A 20,534-nucleotide genomic window follows, 5' to 3' on the forward strand; every position below is an offset into this window, starting at 1 on the left:
TTAAATCAGTTTAAAAAGAGTTAACAAAAATTGCATTCATTCAGAATACATTGGAACATTTTTACGGTACCTGTTTTAGACCACTTTGGGAAATGTTATGATTGGCTATATATATTTTTATTTTATCCTCATAGTGGTGCTTAGCATGAATATACAGTAATCCCTCGTTACTTCGCGGTTCACTTTTCGCGGATTCACGACTTCGCGGATTTTATATGTAAGCATATCTAAATTCAAAACACGGATTTTTCGCTGCTTCGCGGGTTTCTGCGGACAATGGGTCTTTTTACTTGCTTCCTCAGTTGGTTTGCCCAGTTGATTTCATACAAGAGATGCTATTGGCTATTGGCGGATGGCTGAGAAGCTACCCAATCAGAGCACGCAGCTAAGTTCCTGTGTGCTGCTGATTGGCTCAGCGATGGAGTGTTGCATTAACCAGGAAGTCTCATCTCACTCATTCATCATTAACGTGCTAATGCTTCAGGGGCCGTGTCCAAGCACCAACAGAAGATGCAAATGATTGCAGAAAAGGTAAAAGTTTTGGATATGTTGAAGGAAGGGAACAGCTACTCCGCTGCAGGACATCGATTCTTTTTATTTAAAAAGGAGGAAAAGCATATAAGATCTACGGCCGCAGTGTTCTTTAACCAGGGTGCAAAACGAGTTGCAAGTGGACGTGATAAGGCAGTAGTCTGGATGGAATCTGCTTTAGGAATCTTTGCAACAAGGTTGACGATGCTGTGACCGCCTACAAGCTGCTACGTGTACTTCGCTATACAGTAAGTGTAAACTTATCTACCGATTTCATATTGCTTAGCAGTTGTCCCTGTTTTTAATAGAGTAAATGGTGGGTTGTAAACAATACAGGGAGGGTTTAAAAACGTCCAAATACACGTTAAATAATTAAATAAATATAGTGTCCCTACTTCGCGGAAATTCAGTTATCGCGGTCGGCCTTGGAACCTATCTCCCGCGATAAGTGAGGGATTACTGTACACATTTGGTTTTTTTTTTTAACATTTCAGTTCACATTTGTCTTGACTCCTGGGTGAACCTTCATCACACCCCAGGCACGGCATCAACTGTAAATTAAAAGCTATGAGAACTAGTGGTCAATGTGACGGTTCTTGGTGATGTTGTATTGACAATGAAAGACCAGATTAAAATTCTACTTCAATGAGGTACTGTAGTATTTACTGATCTACTATCCATTTAAAAAATCCTGACTGAGGTCCAGCATTGGGAATTAAACAACATAACCTAAGTCAGCACTATATATTCTTGAATAACAAAGGCTGTAAGAATTCAGGTTCAGAGGCCATTAAAGGACCAATCGGCATTTTGAATTCCACTGACTTGCATTTCACTCTCACGTTTTGAACTAGTTTGGTCTGGGTATAAAATCAGGTTACACTGCAACTCTGAAAACCACTTCTTGATGAGTTACATTTCATGACATATTCTCTGGTATCAGTACTTTTATTGTTCATTTATTCTTTTCTTTCAGATAGATAGATAGATAGATAGATAGATAGATAGATAGATAGATAGATAGATAGATAGATAGATAGATACTTTCTTAATCCCAAGGGGAAATTCACATAATCCAGCAGCAGCATATCGATAAAAAAACAATATTAAATTAAAGAGCGATAAAAATGCAGGTATAACAGACAATAACTTTGTATAATATTAATGTTTACCCCCCCCCCCCCCCCCGAGTGGAATTGAAGAGTCGCATAGTGTGGGGGAGGAACAATCTCCTCAGTCTGTCAGTGGAGCAGGACAGTGACAGCAGTCTGTCGCTGAAGCTGCTTCTCTATCTGGAGATGATACTGTTTAGTGTATGCAGTGGATTCTCCATGATTGACAGGAGCCTGCTCAGCACCCGTCGCTCTGCCAAGGATGTCAAACTGTCCAGCTCCGTGCCTACAATAGAGCCTGCCTTCCTCACCAGTTTGTCCAGGCGTGAGGCGTCCCTCTTCTTTATGCTGCCTCCCCAGCACACCACTGCGTAGAAGAGGTTTTTCAACGTTAGTCTCAAGAATTCATCTGTATCATCATTCATATCATCCTTGGAAATTTTCAGATTTATACAAAATTGAATCACTGTGGATTTATTTTTGCTTTTTTCATACTGATCAACCCAAAAACTCTCTTTAATCTCAAAGTGATAAATGTCTCTGTAAAGTGATCTAAATTAATTCTACATATAAAACAAAATAATTGATCACATACGTATTTAACCCCTTTAAAATGACACACCTAAATCATCACTGGTACATCCAATTGGTTTTGGAATTCAGGAACACCTCAAGCCACACCATGAAAAGGTGATTGAAAAGCACAAGTCAGGGGATGGAAACACAATAATATCTAAGTCATCGACTATCTCTTTGAGTCCAGTTAAACTAATCATTAAAACAGGGAAAGAGTATCGCAGAGATTTAAATCTGCCTAGAGCAGGCTATTCGACAAAAACGGAGTGATCGTGCAAGAAGACCAGTGAGGAAGACCATCAAGAGATCTATGAGAGCTCTGTTGTCCCTTTCAAAGACTCCCAGTAAGCTTGACTTCTCTAGACAGTAAGTTGGTATTAAACTGATAAAGAATGTTTTTTAGTACAAAATTACAAAGGACTGTTAAGATTTAGTTCTAGTATAGTGAAACTAAACTGAGTAATCATTCTCCCCTCAATGAACTTCAAGCTGACTGCTGCCTTGCATGTGGGATGAGGTGGGGTAGCCTCAGAACTTATACATCTTCAGCAGGATCAAAACAATGTGAAAAGATGCCTATGTTTGTTATCAAGAACATCTGAAAAACTCTTAAAATAACCAAGATAAAAGCTGAGCCTGAGAAGTATTAATTTAGAGCTTTTGGCTTGAATAATTTTTTTTAAGAACCATTGCACTAACATACAAGCTACTGCCATCACTAGATAGTAACACCAAACAAATCAATGTTTGACAATAAAGTAAATCTTAAAAAAATTATTATTAAGAAAAAAATTAAAACCAACTAATAATATGACAATAGTAATAATTATTCCTGGAACCTAACACATATGCAGTTTTATTAAAACATTTCAATAATTAATACTTTTAAGTATGGAAAACAGTTGTACAAATATTTTTATTTTTTAAACTAAGTCCTGAAACTGAAGACAATTTACAGGTGGTTCCTTGACCAGTCTGTATTTATATTGGGCAGCACACTTAACTAAATAACTCCCTTAATTCTTATAAAATGCACTTTTAAAGTTGTTCTTTCAGAACAGCAGTGTCTGTACTTTCTGAGGACGCTGAGGAAGTTTGGTATGTCGACTAAGATCCTCTGCAACTTTTACAGCTGCATTGTTGAGAGCATCTTGACCAGCTGCATCACCGTGTGGTACGGCAACACTACTGCTATGGACCGCAAACGCCTGCACAGAGTGGTAAAGACTGCTGAGAAGATCACCACGACCCCACTGCCCTCTCTGCAGAGCATGTACAACTGCAGAGTCCACAGGAGAACTGCCTCGATCCTCAGGGATCCCACCCAAGGGACCCCACGTATGAAATGCAGGACTTCCAGGCTAAAGAACTCTTTCTTTTCCAAGGCCATTAGACTCCTAAATAACTGACTGGAGTTTATAACCATCGTTCACCTCATTCTATCTACCTCACACAACTGTAACTGTATTTGACTTGTCCATCACACACCTACCTGCACATTACACTTTATACTTCTATTCTGTTTTTATACTTTATGCTGCCTCTGTTACTTATAAATAATAAGTAGCAGATAGATAATGTTTATCTTTATATGTTGGTTTTGTCATTTGGTGTGGACAGCAAAGAAAGAATTTCATTGTACAGGGAAGAGTGTTTCCTCACTGTGCACATGACAATAAACTTTGAACTGAACTGAACTGAACTAAAACAATGTATTGTCCTTGAGCTTACTTTTCATATGGCACCCGAATATTCATTTCCTTGCATTCAAATGGTACGTCTCTGATGGACAGAGGAGTAACCAGGTGTATAGCATTTGTTGTCTTCTGCCACGATGTTTGACAAAACATTTTTGATATAACTGTGAATTCTATGCAATTGGAGTTGAATGATTAACTAGTTAGTCTTCACACTCCATCACTGGGTGATCTAGTATGATGTGTCATTTTAATTTTGCCAAATACGAACAGGGTGTTATGGATGATATGTGCTTTAAGCTGTCTTCTACAGCTGTAATATCCTGCAAGGGGAATTTAAGGGTTTTGCTCTTTTTTAAAGTTATGGAGAAAAGATACAAGTCTACGTGTATGTCATCATCTTCAATTGCAGCAGACATTGTAAAGATCTTTTTGTATGATACTCTAGTTAGTGTTCTGTCTAAGGAAGCAGTCAATTGAGGACCCGTAAGGCATTTGTTTCTTATACTACACACTCTGATGTTCTTATCCTCCTGTGCAGTTGTGCATCTGGGCCTTCAGTTTCTTTTTTCTATCATATTTAGTTCCAGTTTACCCTCTTTATTAAGACTATAGTGGACACCTTGGTATGGTATCTTCCTTTTCTTAGATATTTGTCGCATGGAATAGACTAATGTGTTTTTTGAGAAAACTGTTTCAGTTTGGCCATTTCTGAATCCAGAATTGAACAATAGGAATTCCAGTACCTTGCAACCCAAGGAAAGACAGTTTACTTGCTTTATTGAACAAAACAGCAGGTTTAAGCTGTGCTAATATAATTACAAAGGTTTCTCTAATAACCAATTAGATAGATAGATAGATAGATAGATAGATAGATAGATAGATAGATAGATAGATAGATAGATAGATAGATAGATAGATAGATAGATAGATAGATAGATAGATAGATAGATAGATAGATAGATAGATAGATAGATAGATAGATAGATAGATACTTTAGCATTTAAGCACGATTAATGGAGGATGAGCCAAGACAGTTTACCATTAGGACACTGGAGTAATGGTTGCTGAAAAGGGGCTTTGCAGTCATATGCAAATAGTAAATTATAAAGCAGTCATTTCAAGCAGTAATAGCAATTTGCAACATTACTGGTGCCTTGGCTATATCTTTAAATCAATTTTATGGTACTTTGATAGAAAAACTGTACCAATTGCAATCAAAAACTTATTCTGGTTGATTCCATACCTTTGATTTATTTTAGTTTTCCCTTGAATACCCCAATGCTGCATGATTACGTTAAAGTTATCTGAATAATAAGTAAAATCAGAGTTAGGATAAAGTAAGTATTACAAATCATTAAAAAATAGAAAAATCGAAATCTTGAAAAGGTTTCAGCCTCAGCTAGTCCTTCAGCTACGGCATTGGTAATAGACATCGAAATGAATATGCAAACTGTTTAACATCACCAATATAAAGCTGAGCTCATCTTTCAAATTTATAGCTTCACAAACACCGTGTGATAGAATTGGAGAAGCTATAATGAGAGAGTAAATGTAAACCTTTAATTTATACGTCTTTCACCTTACAAAACCTGTGATGCATTTTTAGATCAAAAGAAGACAATGATGCATCAGATTTTATACATATTTTAACAAAAAAAATAATTTTCATTCTTTCATTAATTTTATAAACAAGTGTAATATTCATATTGAAATATTCTTACCTGCCTAAGTACAACTATGATTCCCAAGTTTTCTAAGAGATTCTTGCCAACCTGAACTTCAAACTAATTAAATAACAAACTGCATCTGGCAGAATGATTTGATCACAAAAAGCACAGACTAATACCAGTGGGGTTCCTTTTGTTACTTTTAATGTGAACATACACTTTAGACATCCATTTTTATTATATTAGTGTTATGTATTGTCTATAAAATCTTGCAATAAAAGACACACAGTATGGCAGGCCTTGTTGTGCAGCCTCCTAGTGAGTTATTTCACATCATTTTTCAAATGTTGTGCTCATTCTGCACACATGCCTCTGTAATGGCTGATGAGCTCTTTCAGGAAAATTACTTTTCAATGAAGAAAGTTTGTTAAAAGTTTGTTATTAACTGTGGTCATCTTTTAATTTAACCATTAGAAAATCTAAAATTAACAGTTGTTTACCTGCCACTGAGGGGGTTTAAAATGTCATTTATTAAAAATAATTTTGTTCTGGTGTTTCTAATGCTCAAGTTGGCAGAATGAGTATCTCCTCGAAAGTCTTGCTTGCATTGTAAACCTAATGGAAAATTGATTTTTTTATAGGTAAACACATGTTAAAAATATTATATTTATATAAAGCTCCGTATAAAGGCATATTTTGGTAAATTAAATGAAGATTAATTAGTTTTTATTAATTTATGTGTGGCTTTATTTGTGGGTTGCATGGCAGGTCAGTTGTTAGCATGCCTGCTGTAGAAGTCCAGTGTCCAGGGTTTGGATTTGGTTCCCAGTCGTTGTCCTTTGGTTTACATGTTCTCCCTGGGCCTGTGTGAGTTTTCTTCTATGCACTCCATTGTTCCTCTTGAATCCTGAAAGATGTGTAGGTTAAGGTAGTGGCTGATTCTAAATTTACTTTTTGTGAGTGATAGTATGTGTTTGAGCACATGAGGGCTCTGCCATGGAATAAAACCCTGTCCAGAGTTCTTGTCTGCATTGTGCATGATGCTTCGAGATAGGATTGCACCTCTTGTGACCCTGAAAGGGACTATGTGGTGTTTGAGAGTGTTATGGTACATATCACTTATTTGTATACTTTCATTTAACAACTGAAATACAAATAAATAGCCCTAGTAATTTATATATGTATACCATCTCAAGACCGGCGAAATGTTTCACCTAATACATACCAGATGCACAACCCTTTGCCCTCACAGTTTAGACCACAAAGCACGGTGCTAAAGATTCAGCAAGACTTGTGCCACATTTGCATTGAGATGTTCACTCAATTTTAGAAACTGACAGAATAATGGGAATGTTTATTTTAGACTGTCCTAAGTAGATTTTCTCTGTTCCCTACACCAGTGCTAATGTATTTTCAATATTCAAAATATTCGTTCTTTTTTCTCTACCAATGTTGATAAAAGTATTAAATTCCACTTTAGGCATTCTACAGATATCTAATTTGTCAATGGTTTGCATTTAAAATCAAATTATTATGTAAGTTGAAAAAATAATATATTTGTTTTTTGTTTTTTTTTAGAAAATGAACCATTTTTTCAACCACATTTAGATTTTTTATGTACTTTCTTAAATAATAACAGCATACAAATAGCATGTTGTTGTGATAACAATGAGCATTAGGGTTTAGTTTTTAAAGAGAACACACATATCTTGAGTTAATCAATGTGAAAACTTCCAAAATATACTTTAGTGGATTGTGAAGTCATCCAGTGTCCATATGCACCACATACCCCTGGGTCATTTGATCTTAAGATTCTTTCAGAATGTGATGTCTGTCAACACCGCTGAGTAACTATAATCAGTTAATTAGATATTAATCAAGTCAGTTGTTCCTCAAGGAAATAGACTGTCTGCAGTCTCATCTTTATTGCCGTGCCATCTAAAAGCAGCAGATATCTTTGCACAGCCACAGATGATGTGACTTTTCAGTAAGGCAATATAACAGTCCATAAAATTGGTTGCACCTTCTTCTCAAGAGGAAACTTAATTGCCATTCATTAAAAGGAGCTTTGATTTCATTTAACACACAGCACACAAAGACTGGTGGATGAAGGATTGGTTTGCAAAACATGAATGTACTTCAGGCAGATTTTCTTTTTGAGTTCTCTGTTGCACACTGGCAACTTCTAAAAATAAGATATCAGGAAACGTATACTACAATATGTATTTATTTGAAAATTATTAACTGATGCAATAAACATGACATTGAAATTATTTCCGTTGAGCGGTATAGTAAATAAACTGAACAAGCATTTGAAAGATTCTGACAAACAGATTTTAAATATTAAGCTACTCACCCTCACCAATATTTATTAGATTTTAAAATCAGGATCTTGGAGGTGTGTTTCCTGAAATTTATTTGTATTTAATTTTAGCTCAAGGACTGTATTTATAGGCAATGCTCTTGTTGTATCTTAGGAAATACACAGCAATGAAGAAACATTAAAATTATGTTCAGTCCAAACAATCTCATTTTACACATCACACGGCAAGACTCAAGTATGACTATGCAAATTAGCTGTGGTCTTCCCACATTTCATCTCCACCCTTCCTGGAATTCCATGTATAGAATGTATTGGTTGTCCAAAATAGGACGGCATTGTTTTTGGCAAAACTTGCATCTCAGTCATTCATTAAGCCTATAAGTTATAATTGTAACAAGTGTTTTATAAAACCAAGAGCTGTATAAAATATAATTTTAGATACATACTACCAAACACAAACTACACCGTAATGCAATTTGCCTGTAACCTCCATGCATTGTGTCTGTGCCACTACTGGAATTTCAAGGGGAGTGATAGACTGTATTAATGGAACAGAACTAAATGCTTCTGTCAAAATAGGTGTACATGTTTTGGCTATCTTTTAGTTTTTCAATGTGCCTATAAGCTGAAACTTAAAGAAATAATTTCACATGTATAGACAATTGTGGCCTGTAGGATGCGATCATGAGCAGCCTCCAAATGAGAAGTAGCAGTAGTAGTAGTATTAGTAGTATTAGTATTGTCATGTGTACATAGTACAATTGTCAGTGTGAAAAAATAATAAAAAGAAAATTATTTTCATTTTCTATAATAGAGAGACAAAAGTAGAAAAATAATAAGTATTAATTAAACAGTGTGTTGCTCCCCAGATATTATACAGGGTGTTTTTTGTACGTTCCTCTCTCAATAATATCCACTCACTGAACAAATTGTTAGGAACACCTGTACACCAGCTTATCCATGCAATTATCTAATCAGCCAATCATGTGTCAGCAGCTCAGTGCATAGTATCTATCTATCTATCTATCTATCTATCTATCTATCTATCTATCTATCTATCTATCTATCTATCTATCTATCTATCTATCTATCAAAATCATGCAGATACAGGGTGAAGAGCTTCAGTTAATGTTCACATCAAACGCCAGCATAAGGAAAAAATGTGATCTCAGTGATTTCGACCGTGGAATGATTGTTGCTGCCTGGAAAGCTGGTTTGAATATTTCTGTAACTGCTGATTTCCTGGGATTATCATGCACAAAAGTCTCTAGAGGTTCGGTGGAAAAAATAAAAAAACATCCAGTGAGTAGCACAAAACACCTTGATGATGAGAGGGATCAGAGGAGAGTGGCCAGACTGATCTGAGTTGACAGAAAGGCTACAGTAACTCAATTAATCTCTCTGTACAACTGTGATGAGCCGAAAAGCAGAATGCACAATACAGTGAACCTTGAGGTGGATGGGCTACAGCTGTACTAGAACACATCAGGTTCCCCTCCTGTCAGCCAAAAACAGAAACCTGAGTCTGAAGTGGGCACAGGCTCAGCTAACCTGGACTGTTAAAGCCTGGAAAAATGTCTGATGAATCACATTTTCTACTGAGACACAAAGATAGTATGGTCTGAATTTGGCACCAACAGCAAGAATACTTGTACCCAACATGCATGTGGCAACAGTCCAGGCTGGAGGTGGTGGTGTAATGGTTGGGGGAATGTTTTTTTGGCACACTTTGGAAATGTTAACACCAATCAACCAATGTTTGAATGCCACTGCCTATTTGAGTGTTTTTGATGACCATGTGCATCTCTTCATGGCCACAATTTACCCATCTTCTAATGGCTACTTCCAGCATGATGTTGCACCATATCACAAAGCAAAAGTCATCTCAAACTGATTTCATGATCATGGCAATGAGAAGATCTTCAGCATAAACGTGCTGCTGGCAAATCTGCAGAAATTGTGTGATACAATCATGTCAAAATGGATCAGAATCTCAAAGGAATGTTTCTAACAGCTTGTGGAATTTATGTCACAGATAATTGTGGCTGTTTTGATGGCAAAGGGAGGCCCTGCTCAGTAATACTATCGTGTTCCTAATAATTTGTCCAGTGAGTGTATAATACCACCTCCATACTGTCCTACCTTTGATATAGTGTAGGCCTCTCTTCCTCTTACCTAGCTACTAATCCTCATGTTCTTTGGCCAGGAAGGCTTTTACACCCCAGCCCTAAACTACTTCAACGTATCACTCCCAATCAAAGGCCTCATTGTAAAACCACAATTTCCAGGCACCTTGTACCTTGTCCTCTACTATCTCTACTTTACTAACCCATCCCTGGAGTAGCTGTTTCCTTAAATGTTTACATTATTTATGAAGTTGATGCCGCTCCCAGGATAAGCAAAGGTTGGCTTCCAATTCAGGATACAACTTTGTACGTCTAACAAAGACCAATAATAACAACACCGTAATATTTTTAATGTGGCCAGTACTTAGATAAAATGTCATTCACACTAATGCTATAACCAAAATGATGTGGTGTTTTTTTGCATGAGACTACTGTCAGTTATTTGTCAATATTATTCATTTCAGGTTGCCTCCATATATTATTGGTTAATCATGTGTTACTTTTAATATAGCCATAGGAATACAATACTTGTCCTGATTGTCATTTCAACTTCTATTCCTGCCCTTCCAACATATACTGCATTTTCAGTATATCAAGGGAAAAAAGCTTTACAAAAATGAAAGGAAAGCAGTTTATCATGATGTATATTAAACATTTAATGATAGTTATTTCACTTACTGCAATTTTAAGGTCATAAAGAGCTACAGCTATTCTGGTCACATTGGGTGCAAGGCAATAAACATTGCTGAATTGTCATGTCAGAATACTAAAATTAAAAAATAATAATAATCTTAATAAATAGTAAAGGTAATGTTCAATTTTTTTTTTTTTTTTGCATAATGGTGATATAATGTGGAGGTTAGGAGGTAGTGGAGGTAGTAGAGGAAAGAATGAAGGCAAGATTGATGGCCAAATGCTGCACATCCTCTCTCTGACACATTAACATCGAGGACTTTCAGCCAGTGAATTATTCAGCAGAAGTGTGTCAAGAAACAGCACTAGGGCTCCTTTATACCAACAGCAGTATGCTTTTATAATGCCTCACTGTAACTGGGATTTTGCTTTTTACCTTCAGCCAAATCAGAAGCTTTCTTTCTTTTTATTAATTCTGGTGTGTATTTGTTATTGTTTTTTGTTTTAATATTTCAGTAACACTTTAGGTACTGAAAAAATGCATTGATTACTAATTTACTATTATGTAACAAGACCTTAAAATACACTTCTTTAGGTCTTCAGAACACTTACATAGCATCAGCAAAGTTTTAATTCGTCTCTGCAGAGTGGCCTGCTAACAAATTTGGTCTGAGGTAACTTAACTGAGACACATTTCACTTGGTATTACATATTTAGTAGAAGACCTGCGAATCCTTCATATTAACAAGTCATTTTACCATCATGCCAGTATGCCACACTGCATAGAGATGAATATGCTATGTACTAATGTTTTATAAGTGTTATGGAGGCCAAAAGAAGCCTTTTTTAAGGTCTTGTTACATAAAAATAAATGTAATTAATAATAATTTTAATAATAATAATTTTTTGCATTTATATAGCGCTTTTCTCACTACTCAAAGCGCTCAGCAATTGCAGGTTAAGGGCCTTGCTTAAGGGCCCAACAGAGCAGAGTCCCTATTGGCATTTACGGGATTCGAACCGGCAACCTTCCGATTGCCAGTGCAGATCTCTAGCCTCAGAGCCACCACTCCACCAATGTGTAATAGATACATTTTCGCAATACTTAAACTAAAGTGTTACCAATATTTCTTTATTTAGTTATTGAACTTCTGTAAAAAGCTAAGTTTCCCCCTTGGGACAAATCTATCTATCTATCTATCTATCTATCTATCTATCTATCTATCTATCTATCTATCTATCTATCTATCTCTGTCTGTCTGTCTGTCTGTCTGTCTGTCTGTCTGTCTGTCTGTCTGTCTGTCGTTCATTACAACCTGCCTGAAGAAGGGGTTTCAGTTGCCTCGAAAGCTTACATATTGTAATTGGTTCAGTTAGCCAATAAAATGTGTCATTTTGCTTGAGTTCTTATTGTCAGTCTGTGAAAAAATGTAAAATTCATTGTTTATTTTACATTAAGTGACATGGATCCTGTTGATTTCTTGAGCTTTTGATAATTGTAGACATGCCATTAGAGTAATGGTAAAAGATTAGACAAACCCTGTTTTAGAAATGTAGAACAAAGGTAACCCAAATAAATTATACTACTACTGCAATAAGACAATAAATGTTTGTTTTCTCAAATGACTTTCTTATGAATAAATAGAAACTGAAACAATAATTAATTATTGTAGACTTTCCAAATTGAATTCATTCCTCTTTCTACTTTCTTCTATCAGGAGTACAGTACATTAAACATGTTCTGTTTATTAAATTGCTTATAAAATTTACCTTTCCAAACATAGTCCTTTTCCATCAATTTGATGAAAATCATAATATTGCATTCATAAGAACTACTTAACAAACAAGATGCAAGATGATCAGGCTTTTGGGGTTTCCCACCTATTTTTGGCTTTGTAACCCCCCTCCCCCCCCAGAAAAAAAACATAATTTTAGGTAATTTTTGGATCATAGGAAATTACACCCTTATGATAAAGAGTAAATCAGTTGTTGTGTTCATGAAAATTGATCACAAGGACTTGAGGTTTTGCACGCCACATCAACTAACCCCAGAGTGTTACCCTTTAATGGGACATGAAATGTCAAAGTTGCACCTTTTCACAAAACTTTGAAAAACTGGGCCCAGTAATATAGGCATGTGAATTGTTGCTTTATGCTGTTTTGAGGTTGCTGATCATGAATATGATATTTTTGATAGTTGATTCTTTACCGGTGGTCCGAGCCCTCTATCAGCCACTCCCGGAAGGTTAAAAATAACACATTTCCAAACATAAGCTTGTGGGGGTATCATTTTAAACTAATTCCAGTTAGTGTTTATGTATATGATATTATTTTTGATTTTTGGTCTGTTACTGGCGATCTAGCCCTTATATGAACCTTTGTCAGAAAGTGATAAATAACAAATTGAGAATATTTAGATTTTAAACATTTAAATTGAAGCACACATTCTAATATTTCAAATTCCTGATGCAACTAATCTTGTTTGCTATGTCCCTCTACCTCATGAAGTAAATCATTGTATTTCTTATGAACACATTAGGGCGACTTTGTGACTTTTTATAACAGAAAAGGCTTTATTGATAGTATAATTAAATTATATAAAGTATATTTATTCTACATGTATCCTAAAGCTACACATTCAGTAAACACTGTGGCTTTTTTCATCTACATAAAAATGAAGCAGTTATCTAGTCTCATAAGCTTGATTTTACAAATTATGCATCCATTTGATCAACCAGATTGAAAACGATTACTAATGATGTTCAACACACAGCCTCATTTTTAGACAAACCAATTGATATACTGTACAGAATTTCAGTGATCCATATGTCAATTGGTAATTTCTCTTGCAGCATGGCTTTTGCTTTCCAGTTGTTTTTTGATTTGTAAAATGAAAATATTGCATTCAATAAAGCATGGCCTTGCTTTTTGCATTACCTCATAAAAGGTAATATATTAATTAACATTATACCTTCAGTTGTTTGTTTAATAGCCTGGGCAGAAAGAAAAGTCATCATGGCAAGTCAAAAATGAAAAAAGGTAATAAAGTAAAATCTGTTCTTGAAGTAAAGATGCAAAATGCGTGAAGCAGTGAGCCACAGTAGCTGCTTGGTCCTGCTAACTCTCGTCACAGTGCTAAACGCTGGCATTCAGCCGTGATTACTCATGACTGGCATCCATCCAGTGCTGCAATTTTCTTGATTGACTTCTTTCCCCTTCTGCAATTCTCTAATCACCTTGGAGACTGCTTCTCTCCAAAAATGGGCAAAGATATCAGCATCATGTCATCAGCGTTGCAAGGAAATGAGAAATCTCTTGCTGGCAAGTGTTTCTAATTTTCTGTCCCACTTCAATAGGTAAATCACTTCCCAATGTGCCGGCAGAAGTATATGTAAATGTGCAATGGGTGAAATAGAATTTGAAATGCTAAAAAAAAGGGCTCACTTATTTAGTAAAGATAAAGAAGCAGTATACTGCAAAAGCTATTGCAAAAGTGCAACTGTGCAATACATTTCACTGTCCTCTGTGTTAGTATTTAATCTGATAGGTCTAGTACATCTGTGCACTGGAGTTGCAGTTACAAGAATCAGACCTGATAAATGGTGCTAAAACTAAAGAGAGATTATTATTAAGAGAGATTATTTACAGCAATAAAGAAAAATAGTGACCTTATAAACATATGCAATGCACTGCATTTGCTGTTACTGCAGCAGCCCTTGCAAGTAAATATACTCAATTATGCATTTTATTCTTTCCACCACTATCATTTAGCAAGTGTTAAGCTTGTACAATAAATGTAAAAATCCACAAAGGCTTAAGTTTAATTGAAATTTGCTTAGGCATGTTTTCATGGATTTCCCACTCCCATTTGGTTAAATCACATTTCAGAATTAACTTTCCTCTGCAATAAATTCCCAAACAGTCCTGATGTGGCACGTTTAATTGTCTTGTTAGTGATCAAAAGTCAGAAGTACTTAAAAAGTACATTATTTGACGTAATTTTCCTGACAGTGTGAGCTTAACTACTTTTGCTTCTTAATGTCTTTCCTTTTTTGTGGGTTTTTGCTTGTTTCATTATGAAACACAGGTTTAAAAATCAAAACGCTTAGGCTTTTCAAAATAGTGAAACATTATTTTGGCCATGATGCAGATAAGAAATATCCTTCATTTTGTTAAAAAATTACTTTTCTGTCTTTACCAGCATCTTTACATGAAGCTTGTGGCGAATGTGGTCTTATTATGTGCAACCTGTTTTAACATGGAGGATTTTCACTTCTTCAGCATGATTGCATTGCCAATAAACAAACTAAATCCACACTCATGCATTAGTCATCAGTCATACATGGCTGGTTTTTCCAAATATAACTCTCAAAGAGTTAACAGCTGGAACTACAGTACATATAACTTTAATGTTTCCGTGCTTTATTTTCTTGGTGACTGGACTATGCAACCGGACTTGTGGCTGCTCATAGATTTATTTACATAAGGAAGCGTATTGGTGGGGTGTGTTGCTTTGACTTGATGTTTGCTTTGGGCGGCTCATTTTATTGCAGTCTTTTTTCTATTCTGACCTCATAATTAACAGCCGTTTCTCTTTTGAAAGTTAGACTTATGGGTGGCTCTTTATAAAATGATTGTACCTACTAGGGTTCTGATGTCTTTGTTCTTAAAAGTGTCTTTCAGTACACTGCAATACTTCTTACAGATCCTGAGCACAGTATTTGAATATGTCACAAAAAAAACACACACACACACACACAATTGAAAAGATCATCGCAGCACAAACAACTGTACTTAATGTAATTCCACACACCTAAAATATGGCTGGATAAGCCAGCTTGTTTTGACCAGCCTGTGTCAAAGGATAATAAAATGGAACTCTCAAAAACAGAAACTGTGCTCTCCAAATGAAACTCAAAACACATACTTTGGAGTGTATTTTAAATTGATTATTGGAAATAGGGGCGGCACGGTGGCGCAGTGGATAGTGCTGCTGCCTCGCAGTTGGGAGATCTGGGGACCTGGGTTCGCTTCCCGGGTCCTCCCTGCGTGGAGTTTGCATGTTCTCCCCGTGTCTGCATGGGTTTCCTCTGGGCGCTCCGGTTTCCTCCCACAGTCCAAAGACATGCAGGTTAGGTGGATTGGCGATTCTAAATTGGCCCTAGTGTGTGCTTGGTGTGTGGGTGTGTTTGTGTGTGTCCTACGGTGGGTTGGCACCCTGCCCGGGATTGGTTCCTGCCTTGTGCCCTGTGTTTGCTGGGATTGGCTCCAGCAGACCCCCGTGACCCTGTGTTCGGATTCAGCGGGTTGGAAAATGGATGGATGGATGGATATTGGAAATAGTTCTGCAGGTGATTGTTTCTATAAATAATATTAACTAGGGCACCAATGTACCCTTCAACCTGAAATGAAGAATACAGTCAGCAGAAAGATAAACAACCAAAGGCTTTAATGAACATATATTTGCCCTTCTCAGACATGCCTCCGTAAATGCTGGGATCCATCACTCTATGCATGTGGGCTGGCTTGGCCATTTGCCCAATTCCAAATTATGAATTCCTCTCACCAATTGTCTTCTGGTTCTACACTTTAGCCACCATTTTCTAATCATGGAATTATTGCTTCATCCTCCCGACCCAAATTCAATTTGATATATCAGGTGAATTTTCATAGAAGGGCAAATCCAGAAATTGTTAAAACAGCTGTATTGTAAAAATCTGGCTTTTAAAGAAAGCAGTACTTTATCATATGTTTTGTAAAGTGCCTTTACTAAAACATCACTGCAACTCTCACTGTTAACTAACACACTGTCAAGCATCATTAGTCATTGAAAGATCCATAATGGGAAGTCATCCATAGGTGCAAAATCCAACACCATATAATGATATCTTCATTAAGGCAACTTAGAGAACTTAAGCAAAACATAAAATTAAATATAAAAAAGAAAGATCAAAATACTCCAAAATCTAAAAACTAGACTAATATGACTAGAGATCATGACACAGGGCCACAAGGCTAGAGATTCCTCAACATCCATGGGGTCCCTGTACCCATAAGTTCTCTATTCCTTCCTGCTTTTTCTCTTTGGCAATAAGGTTCCATCTATCCCAACCATGAAAAATGCTACCACACGCAATGGGAGAATTTTTTTTCCCTTCTCACCCATCTTCTACAACCTAACTGTTAAAGATATGCAAGGTACCTAAGAATCATTGTGAAAAAAAATTGATCAGGAGATGAATAGAAGCAAAGAAATCATTGTCAAAGGATACATATGATGCAATGGTACCAGAGTAAAAAAGAGATAAAGTAAACTGGAGCAAAAAGGGCAAAAACAAAGACATGGTTCAGTTTGAAAGGGAGATCTAAACCAAAGAAACAAGCCAAGTGCTACTGTCTGCTTGAAGAAGTAACCAACTGAGGCTAAAAAAAATTAGTATTTTTATCCACCAAGGGATACATGAGAATGTGAATGCCACTATATTTATAGGAAGCCTTCCTGTGACATCACCAATGCTACGATTGTAGTCATGTGATTAACACTAAGCTATCACAAAAAGAATAATAGAGAAAATAAAGGCAGTAATAAAAAACAACTTTTAGGATTCACATTCAAACACAAAACAAACCTTAGAATCGTCATCTATACTAAAAAAAATCCTACAAAATTAAATGCAAATATTAGCATATATACTATACTATCTCTCATTTAGAGAGTCAGGTCAAACATCCTTACTGTATAGCTATTTAGGGGTGGAGATAGATAACCAGTTACAATGAATGTGCCTTGGATACAGCTAAAAATTCCTGAAAAGGAGTTTTTCTTGCGTAAATTGAATGATTTTAGTGTTAACTGCCACATTCTACAAATATTTCACTTATCTGTTCTGCAGAGCGTACTGTCTTTCGGCTTAATCTGTATTTTTGGCAACATGAATGCCCAAGACAAAGTCAAATTGAAGCGTTTGATTAAAGCAGCGAGTAGGGTCATTGAGGTGTAACAGCTACATCAGCACTTGTTTCTTAAACAGCTCCTTCAAATTCTCAACAATTCACAAACACACTATTTTGTAAATTTAATTTTAGGCCTGTGGCATTAAACAGATTCTTACTATATCAATTAATACTTCTAAATGTACTAAATCATTTGAAAATTCAGTAGTTAGTCTGTTAATTGTGAACAGGTAACCAGAATACTTGTACCTCACTAACATGGCAGATTCATACTGTAGAAGCCACTATTTAGATGGGTGTAAAGTTTTTAGTATATGTATTTTACATATGTTTGTATGTGTGTCTCATATGTGTACACATGTTGGTGTTCAGATATATGTAATCCCTAATACTATATTTGTCCTTCCTGTCTTTTTATATTTAAACTTAAATTTTTGTAGGGTAATTGCTGACATGCAATCCAAATGAATTTGCCTTTGTAGATGTTACCTGCAGTGCACCACACAAATCAACAGGATATTCCACCCTCTGTGTGTAGTAGGACAGATAGCACAGTTGCTAGGGGCTTACCTTCTCCAGTCTGCCTCATCTCATTCTGGAGTGTGGTGTTCCTAAAGTAAGGCATATTACCAAGGCTTCCATATTCCCTGTTGAGAATCCTATCAAACTACTCCATGCTGTGTCTGAGGCAAAACAGTGTTAAATTTAAAACAGGATATTCATAAAATGTAAACTAATATTAGATAAGTGTTGGATTGAAGAGGTATAAATGTTCCTATGGTGTACCACGCTCTGTAAGCATTTAAAAGGAATGCTAGATTCCTTCCAACTGAGGAAAAAGAGCAACAAAGATGATGTAACATGGCTTGGAAAGCAGACCAGGTTATGCAGAGAAAAGGCTGATATACCAACAAGGTCACTCCTTTCAATTAGAACAAAAATAGAAGGCATTGGTTCCCATAACTAAGAAAACAAAATGACTTCAGTCAGCCTTCACACAATTACAAAGTAACCAAAAGAGTCAGAGCTCTGTCCTTCTCATGTGCCAGGTCAAGATGTTATGCTGCCTTTCAGGATCAGCCCCATTTTACAGTGTCTGAGCTAGAAGGAGTCTTCTCTGGGCAATGTGGGCAGGGCTAGGCATTCTCTTTGAGGGACTTCTTGATTCTATGGGTAGAGAAGATACTGATACTGTCAGCATCAGCGCCTCCCCTCCTGTCCCAGACCTCTTCAGAGCCCAGAAAATGGTTCACAGATGTACATGCGTGGTAATGCTTAAATACATATTTTTCCTACATTGTGGGGGACAGGGCAGGGCGGAGTGGTGGCTCTGAGGTAGGGATCTGCACTGGTAATCAGAAGGTTTCTGGTTCAAATCCCACAAATGCCAGAAGTGAATCCACTCCATTAGGCTCCTGAGCAAGGCCCTTAATCTGCTTATTGCTCCGTCCTGGGTATGATGTTAGTCTGCATTCAGCCCAGCAAATAGGCCCTCCAACCTGCAGGGAAAACTTGGAGGCTGGTGACAGAATTGGCACTCTAACCACCATAAAAAACCTCACACTGTCCCATTCCACCTGAACTAGTGTGGTGCTGAGATGTCACCCATTGCAAGGCTGTATTCAGGTCTTAATCTGGGATCCTGAGTTGGTTTGTCATGTGGCGGGCGCAGCAATGTGCTGTAGCAGCGTGTGCTCCTAACCTCTCTCTCAATCTCATTGGGGACAGGATTATATCAAAGTTCCTTATCTTTAGCTCCAAGAAATAGGCATGAGTTCTTACACTAACAAGGGGGACCCCCCCTATTAAAAATAATTAGAATAAAATGTAATAAATTGAAAATAATATATACAGTACTAGCCATTACCCGTGGCTTCACCCGCCTAGTAGTGAAACAGGACAAACTTTAAAAATCAATAAACAAAAAGGTATCACTATCTAAGCATAGGCAATTTACATTCCAAAACGCAGAGGTAGACCGACTCACCACTCCTGATGTCACGCTTCCTCCTTCCCTCGGCCCGCAGCCTCTGTCTCAGATTAGTGTGAAGATATCGCTCCTGCAAGTGAACTATGATTCTTAGCATGATGAGAGAAGTCACAAAATCAACCGGAATGTTCAAGCAAATTATAGAAAAAAACCCGCTCTAAATCTGTTAAGTAATTCTCTCATTCGCTAGCTAAGTGGATGTAAGATATGCCCTGAGGCTGGCACGTGAGTGAGGAGGGCCCCGCCCCCCTCCCCTTGGCCCACTGTGTCTCTCTTGGAATCGTGCAAATAAATCGGTACTGCAAGCGAACTATGATACTTAGCGCAATGAGACAAGTCGCAAAATCAACTGGAATGTTCAAGCAAATTATAGAAAAAACCCGATCGAAATCCATTAAGTTGTTCTCTCATGAAAAGTGGACAGACAGACAGACATTGGATTTTATATATATAGAGATATCACTCTATTATTAAAATAAATCCTGTAGAGAAACAGTACGGCTACGATACGTGATCTTCACGTTAAGATCACGGAAGACACTTAAAAGTCCCACGAGACTAGAGAGACTGACCATGGAGCATCTCACGGGGACCTTAAACATGAGACTTTGTGCCAAGAGATTGACCCAGGACCGTCTCGCGATGATGTAGAACATGAGATTCTTGCAAGACACGCCCTACTTACAAATAAATAAGAGCACAGGCAGCAACACACTCAGTCGTGTTTTGGCTTTGAGCACACACAGATCCAGGGCTCTCAGTGCATATAAAGCATATAAGAACAATACGTTATAAATGAAACATAGACGACAAAGCAAAGAAGGAAGCAGCGTGGAGAAAAGAGACTCAAAAGCGTTGGAGAGACAAAAAAGAAAAAGAATAATCTAGGTGCAAATTCAGAAAATATGGAAAGTAATTATCA

The sequence above is a fragment of the Erpetoichthys calabaricus genome, chromosome 6, assembly GCF_900747795.2.
Source record: "Erpetoichthys calabaricus chromosome 6, fErpCal1.3, whole genome shotgun sequence".
NCBI lineage: Eukaryota > Metazoa > Chordata > Cladistia > Polypteriformes > Polypteridae > Erpetoichthys > Erpetoichthys calabaricus.